The sequence below is a fragment of the Stegostoma tigrinum genome, unplaced genomic scaffold, assembly GCF_030684315.1.
Source record: "Stegostoma tigrinum isolate sSteTig4 unplaced genomic scaffold, sSteTig4.hap1 scaffold_88, whole genome shotgun sequence".
In the NCBI taxonomy this organism is placed as follows: Eukaryota; Metazoa; Chordata; class Chondrichthyes; order Orectolobiformes; family Stegostomatidae; genus Stegostoma; species Stegostoma tigrinum.
The window spans coordinates 185459-200243 of record NW_026728813.1 but is presented as its reverse complement, the minus strand read 5'-3'; the positions used below and the strand labels follow the sequence as shown (position 1 = coordinate 200243).

General features: G+C 42.6%; 1 pseudogene; it reads left to right on the top strand.

Annotated features, from left to right (window-relative positions):
• Positions 1-3205: 3205 nt before the first annotated feature.
• LOC132209347 (utrophin-like) overlaps positions 3206-14785 on the top strand; it is a 35708-nt pseudogene continuing 24128 nt past the window's right edge.

Here is a 14785-nt window from a genome sequence, read left to right as displayed (position 1 = left end):
CTATGCTGACTTTGCTTGATTATATTATCTGCTTCCACTGTTATGGACTCGATCAAATCCCCACACATAGGTATCAAGGAGACAACATAGACTCAAACTTTTATTTAAAGACAATTCTAAGGTGCTGTGTTCCAGATGTAAATCGATTGGGCACACCACTCAGCTTTAAGCAAAACCACTTTCCCCCCAGTTAAAATGCAAGCAAAAGAAAGAAGAATTAAGATTAGTTTAACTCTACTGGAAAACTTAATTGAATAATATATTACTTAACTACCAAACAACAACTGTTCCAATATCATAATATCCCACAAACACATCATGGCAAAGGCAAAGTCAGTAAAACAGATTGTCTCACATGATTCTGGTAGCAGAAAGAGAACCCCTGCTTTTAGCACACACAGAGAGAGAGAGAGAGATAACAGCTTCCACAGCCAACTTCAAACCTCAACAACTGTCGAAATCTCAACGAAAACCTTGGTTCTGTGGGAGCCTGACATGACCCATTCATACTGAGATAGTAAGAACTGCTGATGCTGGAGAATCTGAGATAACAAGGTGTAGAGCTGGATGAACACAACAGGCCATGCAGCATCAGAGGAGCAGGAAAGCTGATGTCTTGGCTGAGACCCTTCTTTGGAAATTACCCATTCATGCATGCTGCTTTTGTTGTTACAACTTCCAAAAAATAAAACCCCAAGGCCTCACGAGTTGTTTATTGGTTTAGAGAAGAACACAAGCCAGGACAAAATACACCTCTTAAAGCCATAGTATTGCCAGACCACATGACCTGCTGTTGCAGCTTTTACAACAGACTGCAATATTTTCCCAATGAGAGGTTGCCTATTTTTTGTCATCCTTCCTTTTCATATCAAGTTGTTACATTGGCAGTATTCCCATCTACTGCTTGAAATGTTCCAGATTCCCAGGATATTTGGAAGATGACTGTCAGTGCATCCAGTATCTCTGTGGCTACATCTTTTAATATCCTAGTGCAGAGTACATCAGGTCCAGGATACCTCTCGACCTTTAGCCCCATTAGTTTCCCGAGCACCTTTTCTCTGGTGATATTTCCTGTCTGCTTTTTGCTCTTTGTTCACTAAATATTTTTGAGATGGTATTTGTGCCTTTTGCTGTGAAGACTGACATAAAGTATTTATTTGTCTCATTTGCCATTTCCTGATTCCCCATTATTATTTTTGCAGCCTCCATTCTTTAAAGGATCTGCGTTCACTTTGACCTCTTCCTTCCTTTTCATTTGTTTAAATAAGCTCTTATTGTCGGTTTCTTTTCTATTTCTCGGCTTTGAAATCTTTCCTTATTTCTGGTTTCCCACTAACCTTGGGCACTGACTGTTGAATTGGCAGAACATTGGAGAGAATGCTGAGGATATGGAAGTTTTGGTCTGGTGAATAGTACTCGACATGGTGCTGTTGCCCCAGCTCCTGCTCAGGTCTCTCCCAGTTGAAATGCCAAATAGGAGCCTGCCCATGCTCTTCACATCTGCCCTGCAGCATTAAATGGCTGGAGGCAGGACATCAGGCACCCTCTTGGATGGAAGTTCTACCTTGTCAAACTCCTGGCCACTTAGAGCTCAGAAGAGTCTGAAGTTGCTGATGGCTGGAGGGCGGGTCCCCGACGAGGGGTACGGAGTGGCCGAGGGTTGTTAGGGGTTGTTGAAAGGTTGGATGAGAGTTTAAGGGTGTGAAGTGCCTAGGATCAGGCCAAGGGGCCTGCGAATGAGGTTCCCCTTCCAACTCACGTTTTCTAGGCTGGATTATGCATCTAAAGCTGACTGTCTTTCTGATTGACATCTATCTCCTTAGGCAATAGAGGGGATCTCTTAAATTGCCATCAACTGGTCTCAGCAGGCCAAAGGATAGGCAGGCTGCTTGACAGTTCCCCAGAACTTCCACACATATACACACAGTGCCCTCCAGATTTTATGTGTTTCTTCCCACCTTCGTATCTGTGGGATGGGGCTGTATAATCGAGCTCATGCAGTGCTAAAACAAAGAAGTTATCCTGAACCTTGAAATAGGACTGGAATGATGCAGCCAAATCTGGTGACTAAACTTCAAGGGTAATAATTTTGGTAGTATTGAATAATAATGATGAAATTTACCCAACGTATTTTAGGAATGTGACATTTTATCAACAAATTTAGCTAATGCTATTTTCATTGGAGTACAGGGGATTAATAAGTAGTTAATGAAACATAAAGGATTATGATCAGTTGGGGTAAAATAAACGTGGAAAGGCTGTGTTCCCATGGCTGATGGATGATGTTACAAGGAGAAGGGAATGCATTCATGTTTTGGGGAAAAGATGTAGGGGTTGTAAAGAGGAATTTTTTTGAAGCAGTCAATGTTCATGGGCCAGGATCTTGCTGCCTGTGGAAGGGTTAGAAGCCGAGAAAATAAATGATTTCAGTCACATGAATGCATATCTCTGGGCGCTTCATTCCTCACATTGCCATTAGATTTTATTTATGGAGGTTCTGTTATATTTCGAGTGGTTCGACTGGCATTTGATGTTTTGATGAAGTTTGCCAGATTTTGTTGGCATCATGTGAACTAACATTGAAGTGATACTTGGTTAACTACTAATTGTTTTTGGTAGACACTGTAGAACATACCATATGTATGACAAAATAGCAAAATTACAAGAGAAATCTCGTTCAAAACCTAGGTAACAGAGCACCTTTTTAAAATTAACAAGAATGTGTGATTAACACACTTAATAGCTGTGGCATAGTGTGATTTAAAAGAATGCTGATTACCAGAAGTGAAATATGGGTTGTAAGATCCACTATTTTAAACGGGTAAAGAGCCAATTAGATTGTACTTTGGATTTGGATGTCGTGAGAATGAACATCGGTTGAAAGAGATGGATGTTTGAGGTTAAATTGTTGTGAGTCCTGCTTCATAAATATAAAGGAGGGCTTCATGACATAGAAAGCTACTGTTCCTCCACCATTGTTCTGCAGAAATTACTGAACCAAACAACAGAATATGACCAGCATCACTGACGGTTCCCTCGTTAGATTTGACATTTTGCATTTGGGAAGGAAATGGCCTGTTTCCATCATTCCAGAGTACTTTTGTGAATTTATTTCGAGGCCAAATAAAGGAATTAATTTTATTTAATAGCTCCAATAAGTTAAAACTGTAATTGAAGTTAGTTTTCTTCCTCCTTTGTCGTGGATCTGTTGGAGTTGCACACAGCACAACGCGTCTTGGATCAACACAAATTGACTCAAAACGAGCAACGTCGAAATGTGACTGAAGTAATCAACTGTTTGACGACCATTTATGATGGTTTGGAACAAAATCACTTGGTCAATGTGTCACTCTGTGTCGACATGTGTCTGAACTGGCTGCTGAGCGTCTTTGATACGTATCTATGATTTACACGTTAATGTAGTATGTTTAGATTGTCCTAAGGTGCATGAAACTGCATGCGACGTATTGGATTTTGATATGTACATGATCAGTTAAGTAAATGTGAAGATTGTTGACTGATTAAAATCAATCCGAGTATTGATGACATAAGGTTTCAGTATGTTCTAATTTCATTTTAGTTCAACAGAGAAAGTAGTTGAAAGTTTGAGCGACTTTTGTTTTAAATCATAAAATTGAAAGTGATATACTTTTGATTCCATTTGGTCAGATCTGTACAGGATCATGTAGACGTCTTGACACTCTGATTGTAATGCTCTTCACGGTGACAAATGATAGTGCTGGAGAAAGATGTGTATAAAGTACACAATATGAATATCATCCAGTTAATGTCAAGGAATAAATGGCTTTGTGAGGGGCAGGTCATGCCTCACAAACCTTATCGAGTTCTTTGAGGATGTGACTAGAAAAGTTGATGAGGGTCGAGCTGTGGATGTCGTGTATATGGACTTCAGCAAGGCATTTGATAAGGTTCCCCATGGTAGGCTCATTCAGAAGGTCAGGAGGAATGGGATACAGGGGAACTTAGCTGTCTGGATACAGAATTGGCTGGCCAACAGAAGACAGCGAGTGGTAGTAGAAGGAAAATATTCTGCCTGGAAGTCAGTGGTGAGTGGTGTTCCACAGGGCTCTTGGTCCTTGGGCCTCTACTGTTTGTAATTTTTATTAATGACTTGGATGAGGGGATTGAAGCATGGGTCAGCAAGTTTGCAGATGACACGAAGCAAGGAGGTGTCGTTGACAGTATAGAGGGCTGTTGTTGGCTGCAGCGGGACATTGACAGGATGCAGAGATGGGCTGAGAGGTGGCAGATGGAGTTCAACCTGGATAAATGCGAGGTGATGCATTTTGGAAGGTCGAATTTGAAAGCTGAGTACAGGATTAAGGATAGGATTCTTGGCAGTGTGGAGGAACAGAGGGATCTTGGTGTGCATATACATAGATCCCTTAAAATGGCCACCCAAGTGGACAGGGTTGTTAAGAAAGCATATGGTGTATTGGCTTTCATTAACAGGGGGATTGAGTTTAAGAGTCGTGAGATCTTGTTGCAGCTCTGTAAAACTTTGGTTAGACCGCACTTGGAGTAATGCGCCCAGTTCTGGTCGCCCTATTATAGGAAAGATGTGGATGCTTTGGAGAGGGTTCAGAGGAGGTTTACCAGGATGCTGCCTGGATTGGAGGGCTTATCTTATGAAGAGAGGTTGACTGAGCTCGGACTCTTTTCATTGGAGAAAAGGAGGAGGAGAGGGGACCTAATTGAGGTATACAAGATAATGAGCGGCATAGATAGAGTTGATCGCCAGAGACTATTTCCCAGGGCAGAAAAGGCTAACATGAGGGGTCATAGTTTTAAGCTGGTCGGAGGAAAGTATAGAGGGGATGTCAGAGGCGGGTTCTTTACACAGAGAGTTGAGAGAGCATGGAATGCGTTGCCAGCAGCAGTTGTGGAAGCAAGGTCATTGGGGTCATTTAAGAGACTACTGGACATGCATATGGTCACAGAAATTTGAGGGTGCTTACATGAGGATCAATGGTCGGCACAAAATTGTGGGCTGAAGGGCCTGTTCTGTGCTGTACTGTTCTATGTTCTATGTTCTATGTTCTAACTGTGTCATTGTGGTATTTTCCAGACTAATTGTCCTTCAGCTAATCTCAGTCAGATTGTTTACTAAACTCCATTTAGGAATAATGTTATGCACTTCACTTGGAAATGTATGAGGACTGTGACAGTATATTGGGGAATCCTTGCAAGCGGAGAGAATTTTATTTTCTTTCAGTCCGGGCTGGATATAATTCTAGGACTTGGAGATGAAAGTCCGGGGTTAAACTTTCAGTGTCCTTCTATACACCCCTAATCACCTCCAATATTTCATTTATATTAAATTGAGCTTCGTCTGCATGAGATGTGTTCCAATATTATATCATTATTGTGACTGTCAATTTTGACGTTGTTCATTAGGTGCGTACCCTTCATATTGATTGCAGCTCAAGGTCCTTCTGGATGCCAAAACCAAAATGTTGCATTTTCCAGTAAAATTGCAGACATTGAGCGGAAATTCACACTAGGGAGTACTGAAAGGCATGGATTATTTCTCAGTACCACCCTCATTAATACTTTTTCTACCTGCCAGACAGAAACTAGACTCTCAGAATTACCAAAATGAAATTCTGAGTGGGTGTGTGGTGCTTGCACATTGCTCAATGCTCCTCTGGACCTCCAACTTGGGTAGTCGTCACCAGCATCTGCAGCCACACCCTTCAGTAGCACCCCATCTCCACAGTTTTGACATGTGGCATGTTCCAGCCTCAGCACATCTCACATCTGCTTTCAGTACTCTTCTGCACTTCATTGCTGCATTTTGGATTGCAGCAGCCCCCCTCATTGCAGTGCTACTGCCAGGGCACTTTTATATGCAGGAACAGGCACCCATTCGTGTATTGGGCCACGTTACACATCAGGACACCTTGCTTGAGCTCTCCACTCTCATTTTGTCCCTGCATGAATGCTAACAGCTCCTCTGCCTTGTCTTCATTTGCCTTGTCTTTTTATGGGTTGCCCCCTCCGCCACACCTCACAGACTCATAATGCTAGTATATTGATTAACCTTTTGGCATCGAGACAAAGCCAGACAGCTTGTCATGTTTGTCAGCAGTCATCAATCAAAGGAGTGGGTGTGTTGCTGTTCAGCACCGTGATATGTTGATCTCACACCTGCAGCATGTGCCAGCTGCAGAAGCACAGAACGCGTTGCATTATCTCCAACCTCATGGTCATGCTTCAGGTTCCGAGGGGAATGGTCTCCAGTCAAGGGAGGCAGTTTCAGGCAGCAGATCTAGGTAACTCCAGGGCATTGTCTGATATCACTCGAGGGGCTTGGATGCAATCAGTTGGCTGCTCAGGATGACCATCGTCAGGACACTGTCCTCATAGGTTGTGAGAAGTCGAACGTTAGACACCTCACTACCTGTGTTGGCTCTTTCTGCCCTACTGTGGGCTGTTTTTCCTGGATGAAACAAAGGGAGGGATTGAGTGAGATGAAATGAGCTGGTGCATTTGTTAGTGCTCATGTATGTTTGGGAAGGGAGGTGAGGTCTCCTGGGTGAGAGCAAGAGGCACAGAGACATAGAGGATTAATAGCCTTGGGCCCTCAAGTAGGCGAGAGCAAGTGAAGACAGACATTGAATGCTTTGGTGAGAATGGTATTACATGAGCTGTGCTGAAGGGTGGTGCAGAATTAGAGAGAGGGTGAATGTGAGGTAGCACAGAACAATGAGGCTCTTCTTCTGTTGGAGCAGGGGTCACTGATCTTGCAGCACTGCTGGATGGTTCTTTTGGTGGTTGAGCCTGCATTGGCACTGGACAGCCTTGGATCAGTCTGGCCGAGTCTTGTGTCGTGGCCTCCTGTGCTTGTCCTTGGGAAAGAGGACAGTTCTGCACTGCACCAATCCATCCACCAGGACCTCCAGGTCCCTAACTGTAAAGTAAGGTGCTAATTTCCCCTTTCCTGCCCTGTCTGGGACAAATGCTATGAACGGTACGAGGCAGTTCTGGATTCTGAGCAATTTACTGGTCCACAATAGCCTTCAAACATGGCATGAGTGCCAGTAATACCGGGATGGTCCAGTTACTTTGAGTGGAGAACTAACTAGCGTCGGTTGAGAGAGGCACAACAGGAGCATTGTTGCCAGTTATTGAATAGGTTTGCAACAACAGTGAGAAAATTTCTTCGGTCTTTTGGAGAGATACTGTCCTTGCAGTGCAATAAAAATGACACTGAACTGATTCATTCCAGTGTTTTAGACCTGAAGATTTAAGAACAGAATTAGATCATTCAGCCCATTGAGTGGGATCTATCATTCTCAATCCCATTCTCCTTTGTCCATACTAAGCAAGAACATATCTATCTATGCCTGAAATCAACTCTGACTTGGCCTCCACAGCTTTCTACATCAATGAGTTCCACAGATTCGCAACTTTCTGACTGAATAAATTCCTCCTCATCTCCATCCTGAAGGGTGGTCCCTTTGACTCTGAGGCTGTGCCCTCAGGTCCTAGTCTCTCTGACTCGTGGAAACAACATCTCCGTGTGCACTCTATCCAGGCCTGACTGACCTTCAGTGTGACCCCCTTCGTCCTTCTAAACTCCGTCGAGTACAGACCCAGAGTTCTCAGCCACTCCTCACATGACAGTCCCTTCATCCCCAGGATTATGTTTGAGAACCTCCGCGAGACCCTGACAAAGGCCCGCACATCCTTCCTTAGATAGATGGCCAAAAACTGCTCTTAATATTCCAAATGCAATATGACCAGAGCCTTACACAGCCTCAGCAATACCTCTCTGCTCTTGTATTTTTGCCGTCTTGAAATGAATGCTGACATTGCATTTGCCTTCCCAACTGCCAACTGAACCTGCATGTTAAAAGAATCCTGAACTGGGGCATCTTTGTGCTTCAGATTTCTGAAGCCTTTCCCCATTTAGAAAATAGTCTATGCCTGTAATGCCACTTCTCGAAAGACTCTCTGTGACCTCCCAACCCCCTCAACACTGCCTGCCTTTCCACCTATCGAAATGTCATCTGCAAACTTAGCAACAACCCACTATGGACAACAATACCATCAGTTCCTTTGTCCAGATTGTTAATGTATAATGTGAATGGCTGTAGTCTGAACTCTGATGACTGCGGAACTCCTATAGTTGCTGGCTGCCATCCTGAAAAAGACCCTTTTATTGCCACTCTGTGCATTCCGCCAGTTAGCCAATTCTCTGTCCGTGGCAGTACCTACTCCCGAACACCATAAGCTCATTTTTTTAAATTTTGAAGCCTCCTGTGTGGGACCTTCTCAAAGGCTTTCTGGAAATCCAAACAGATAAAGTTCAATGGTTCTCTTTTGTTTTAACTCACTGGTTACATTCTCATAGAATCTAACAGAGACCTTCCCTTGACAAAGTTGTGTTTTCTCAGCCCAATTTAGCATGTATTTCCAAGTATTACCAGTACTTCCAAGTACTCTCCGGCCTCATCCTTAATAATGGACTCTAAAATCTGACCTAATGACCAGCGCCAGGCTAACAGGTCTATAATTTCTTGTCTTTTGCCTCCCTCCATTTTAAACAGGGGCGTTATATTTGCCATTTTGTACTCCTTTGGGACCCACCCTGACTCCAGTAATTCCTGAAAGATCACCAATAACTGCATGGTTTTTTCACTTATCTCCTTCAGAACTCTGGGGGGCAGTCCATCTGGTCCATGTAATTTACCATCTTCTCGGAATTATAGAATTCCTACAGAGCGGAAAGAGGCCATTGGGTCTGCACCATCTCCGCAAAGAACATCCCACCGAGACCCAGCCCTGTACTGTTTCCCCGCAAGCTCACATTTGCCATGGCTGATCCACCTTGCCTGCACATCTTTGGACTGTGGATGGAAATAAGAGCACCTGGCGGAGACCCGTGCAGACATGGGGAGAATGTACAAATTCCACACAGACCCTTCAGCTTCTCCTTTGAGATGGCCACCACACTCACTTCTGCTTCAGACTCCCTTAAAGTTCTACTATGGTGCCTTCCAACCTGAAGACTGATGCAAAATACTTGTTCAGTTCCTCTGCCATTTCTTTGTTCCCCAACACGACTTATTTGGCCCCTCTTGAAATTTTCTTTGGATTTTCAGGGGTGTTTTACAATAACAATATCTACTTTATTGTGTTGACAAATGGATTATTTAGATCATCACAGAAACAAAAAGCAAAATTCATCAGTACTCTCAATTAACAATCATATATATATATTAATATCACAATCAATGCATTTCCATCAGGTAAGCACGTAGCTGGAACTTTCTAACCTGGCAGTTTTCACTTTTCATTTCTCAGATTTCACTCTCAGACAGAACAGTTGATGTTGACACACTGTTCATTAAAAATAGCATCCACTGTATTTTTCCCCATGTTGTAGCTCGTGGGCTTGTGTCACCTTAACCCATAGAGTCCATGTTCATTTTCAAGCAAGTTATTACTTTCGTGATTTCAGGTGTTACATTCAGAAGGGTACCATGCTGCAATTCGAGCCTGCAGTTTCCAGAGTCATCCCAATGTGGAAGATTTTGAAAAGTATCTAAGTTTCCCTAATTTACTTGTCTTTTAGATCCAAACTGATGAAGACCACGGTCCAGATTTCTGTTCTTAACAAGAATGCCTATTTATTACAACTGCATAGATTCTAGCTACAGTCAGATATTTACAAACATTGGACACATATCTGTACAAATTTAAACTGTAAGCCCCCTGTTAACTCATCTTCCTGCAGACAAACATCGAGGGGAGAGGGATAAAACATGGATATTATAGGTGTAAAAGAAAGGCTAAGTAAGCTGTTCAGTGGTCCCTGTTCACAGGATTTGCAAAGATGATCTTGAGGATATAAAACAAATGAATAAATATCCCGGAGTGACTTATTATCTATTAAAACATGTGTTGATGATATGGCATTGCTATGATCATAAAATAGAACGTTGTCCAATTTCCTATGAGCATTACCGTAGTTTTCATTTGTATTCTCCATGTCGGGAACATACTTAATTAGTACTTTACTGATTAAGTGACCTTTGCTCATCTACAGTGTTCAGTTGCAAACAGCCAATAGTTTATTATTCTAATTTCGTAACTTTGGTTTGGAATTTTGTCATAGGAAATGTATTTCACCTACATTACCCTGTGTAATTGTAGCCAATCCTCCATTGGCAAAGAAACACAACTACAGAAGTTAATAAAAGAAAGAAGTGCATTTATGTAGCTCATTTTATGGTCTCAGGCATAAAAAGTACTTTATAGGCAGCTAAACTACCTTTGAAATGTCGTCACTGATGTAGCATAAGAAAACCTGTTGTATTTAAAATAGTCAGAAGTAAAGAAATATGAAATAATAAAGAAAGAAGAAATAGTAAAATAGATATGAAATTATGAATGTAAAGAAATATAAAATCTTCAGCCCTTTGCGAGTGGAGACGTAGAATCAGGAGATGCAGAGTCAGTATGGAGCCTACCAGGGAGGAGGCAATTCTGGATCTGGTGTTGTGCAACGAACCGGATTTGATCAGGGACCTTGAAGTAAAGAAGCCATTAGAGGTAGTGACAATAATATGATAAATTTTAATCAGCAATTTGAGAGGGAGAAGGGAGAATTGGAAGTGTCAGCATTGTAGTTGAAGAAAGGGAACTATGGAGCGATGAGGGAGGAGCTGGCCAAAGTTCAATGGTTCAATACCGTAGCAGGGATGGCAGTGGAACAACAATGGCAGGTATTTCTGGATATAATGCAAAAGGTGCGGGATCAGTTCATTCCAAAGAAAGATCCTAAGGGGAGGCAGGGGCGGCCGTGGCTGACGAGGGAAGTTAAGGACTCTCTAAAGATAAAAGAGAAGTATAACATAGCAAAGATGAGCGGCATGCCGGAGGACTGGGAAGCTTTTAAAGAGCAACAGAAGATCACTAAAAAGGCAATACGCGGAGAAAAAAATGAGGTACGAAGGAAAACTGACCAAAAATATGAAGGAGGATAGTAAGGATAACAAAGTGTGGAGCTGGATGAACACAGCAGGCCAAGCAGCATCTCAGGAGCACAAAAGCTGACGTTTCAGGCCTGGGTGAAGGGTCTAGGCCCGAAACGTCAGCTTTTGTGCTCCTGAGATGCTGCTTGGCCTGCTGTGTTCATCCAGCTCCACATTTTGTTATCTTGGATTCTCCAGCATCTGCAGTTCCAATTATCAAGGAGGATAGTAAAAGGTGTGTTGAAAAAAAATGGTTAAGACTAGAATTGGGCCCTTGAAGACAGAAACAAGTGAATTTATTATGGGGATCAAGGAAATGGCAGAAGAGTTGAGTAGGTACTTTGGAACTGTCTTCACTCGGGAAGACACGAGCAATCCCCCAGATATAATAATGGCTGAAGGACCTAGGGTAATGGATGAATTGAAGGGTATTTATGTGAGGCAAGAAATGGTGTTGGATAGACTGTTGGGTCTGGAGGCTGATAAGTCCCTGGGACCTGATGGTCTGCATCCCAGGGTACTTAAGGAGGTGGCTCTGGAAATCGTGAACGCATTGGTAATCATTTTCCAATGTTCTCTAGATTCAGGATCAGTTCCTGCGGATTGGAGGGTGGCTGATGTTGTCCCACTTTTCAAGAAAGGAGGGAGAGAGAAAACAGGAAATTATAGATCGGTTAGCCGGACGTCAGTGGTGGGAACGATGCTGGAGTGAATTATAAAAGATGAAATTACAACTCATTTGGATAGCCGTAACAGGATAGGTCAGAGTCAGCAGGAATTACGAAGGGGAAATTGTGCCTGACTGATCTTCTGGAATTTTTTGAGGATATAACTGTGAAGATGGACAAGGGAGAGCCAGTGGATGGGGTGGACCAGGACTTTCAGAAAGCCTTTGATAAAGCCCCACAGAGGAGATTCGTGAGCAAAATTAGGGCACATGGTATTTGGGGCAAAATACTGACTTGGATTGAAAATTGGCTATCTGACAGGAAGCAGAGAGTCGTGATAAACGGGTCCCTTTCGGAATGGCAGGCGGTGACCAGTGGGCTACCACAAGGTTCAGTGCTGGGACCGCAGCTGTTTACAATATACATTAATGATACAGATGAAGGCACTAAAAGTAATATTAGCAAATTTGCCAATGACACAAAGCTGGGTGGCAGTGTGAAATGTGAGGAGGATGTTATGAGAATACAGGGTGACTTGGACAGGCTAGCGGAGTGGACGGATGCATGGCGGACGCTGTTTCATGTGGATAAATGTGTGGTTATCCATTTTGGTGACAAGAACAGGAAGGCAGATTACTATCTAAATGGAGTCAGGTTAGGTCAAGGGGGAAGTACAACAAGATCTCGGTGTTCTTGTACATAAGTCAATGAAAGCGAGCATGCAGGTACAGCAGGCAGTGAAGAAAGCTAATGGCATGCTGGCCTTCATAACAAGAGGAATTGAGTATAGGAGCAAAGAGGTCCTTCTGCAGCTGTACAGGGACCTGGCTTAGAAGGATGAGAGGGTGTCTGATTGAGACGTATAAGATTGTTAAAGGATTGGATACTCTGGAGGTAGGAAGCATGTTTCCGCTGATGTGTGAGTCCAGAACCAGAGGACACAGTTTAAAAATAAGGGGTAGGGCATTTAGAACAGAGTTGAGGGAAAACTTCTTCACCCAGAGAGCAGTGGATGTATGGAATGCTCTGCCCCAGAAGGCAGTGGAGGCCAAGTCTCTGGATAGTTTCAAGAAAGAGATGGATAGAGCTCTTAAAGACAGTGGAATCGAGGGTTATGGGGATAAGGCAGGGACAGGATACTGATTGTGGATGATCAACCATGATTATAATGAATGGTGGTGCTGGCTCGAAGGGCCGAATGGCCTACTTCTGCACCTGTTGTCTATTGTAAAAGTTAATTGTATAAGAATGATTAAGACGGTCCCATATTTCTGGTGTTGGCAGCTTGTTCAGATAGGGAAAGCAAGGTTGATCTTGATTCTGCTCCTGTTTGTTACACAGAAGCCTCTTCGAGCAACAATTCTTGCATGTTGATGGGACGTTGAAACGCAGGTAGATTATCATGATCACTTGTTGAAAATGGATAGCAGCTAGTAGTTCTCTTTCCTCTCAACCAGTGACCAGTAGGCAATGGTCAAACAACACCTAACCCAGAGGCCACAAGCTCCCCTGAGACATGATGTCAGTTGAGTCTCATGAATAACTACCTGCAGATGAGTTATCTGTAGATAAAGCATGGTATTAAATCTCACATATACTGCTCTCAACCATTTTAATCAAAGTGTTTATCACTCGTTGCATCGAAACAGATCACACAAACTGAATTGGCATCTGCACAAATACCAACATACAAGTTCCATATAGTGGCATTTTGTTTAAAGTTGTATTTATAAAATGATCGGGTGAAGTATTAATCTTCACAAATCATATTAAGATGCTCCAGAAATCTATGGAAGTGAGAAATTTGTTTTTTGATTCAATACATGTGTGACAAATGACAATTCAAAGAGATCTTTGTTTCAGCTGGAGTGGGTTGCGGAGTCGGCCTCATTCGGGGCATTTAAGTGACTATTAGACAGGCATATGGATGGTCATATAAGATAGGGGTGGAGTTAGATAGACCTGAGGTTTAGGGTAAAAGTTCGGCACAACATTGTGGGCTGAAGGGCCTGTACTGTTCGATGTTCTATGTACCTTACGCTGTATTCAAATAAGTAAAGTCAGTCAGTGACGTTCTGCAACTTCCTTTTCCAGAAGTATGAGTGGAAGAATCAGAGTGCTTTCTTTGAAAATTGGCTTGACGTGACTCTACAAGGGTCATCTGGAGGAAAAATACAAGTGTCAGTACTAAATCTATCATTGCTGATACACATGTAAACTGTAGATTTAACTGTATGTAAACTTTGTTCAACAAACTAGCACACTCAATAAACTGACAAAAATTATACACCAGATGTTTACTGTATTCTCATCATCTTGTGATGTATGGTGAGGATGCAAGTGAAAAGGCACTCTGCCAGTAAGTTTTAATTGAGGCAAAGTTGCCTCATTACTGAAGTCATTTATGCTGTAAATGAGGGAGAACAGTGATGTGTATATCCCAGATAATAAAATGTGAGGCTGGATGAACACAGCAGGCCCAGCAGCATCTCAGGAGCACAAAAGCTGACGTTTCGGGCCTAGACCCTTCATCTGATGAAGGGTCTAGGCCCGAAACGTCAGCTTTTGTTCTCCTGAGATGCTGCTGGGCCTGCTGTGTTCATCCAGCCTCAGATTTTATTATCTTGGATTCTCCAGCATCTGCAGTTCCCATTATCACTGATACAATGTGTATATCCCATGCATTATGTTCCTATTATTGAGTGTGTGTTTTTTGCGTGTGTGGACCTATTGATCAACTGGAATTTTTGATTATTCAGCTCATTCCTGGTACCGCAGGTGCTGTTTAACAAAAGGTTTGCTGTATTAGTATATTTCTGTATTTAGTCACTGCCACATGAGTGTTAAGTCATAACTTGGTCTGTGCAGAATGTGCACAGTGCATTCCTGCAAGATAAATGATGCGCTACATATGTATGATGCGATTGTTTCTCAAAGGCACTAACCTTAGCGGCTGTTTTTGTGACCAATAATGTTTTCATCATTCGCACTGGGAAAAAGATTTGGAAGTGCTGTATGACTCTACTGCTCACTTGCAGAAGTGATAACACTGAATGTGAGGTAATGTTTTTGCCCATTTGTTGTTCTGTTGGTCAGCAATGTATCTCACAA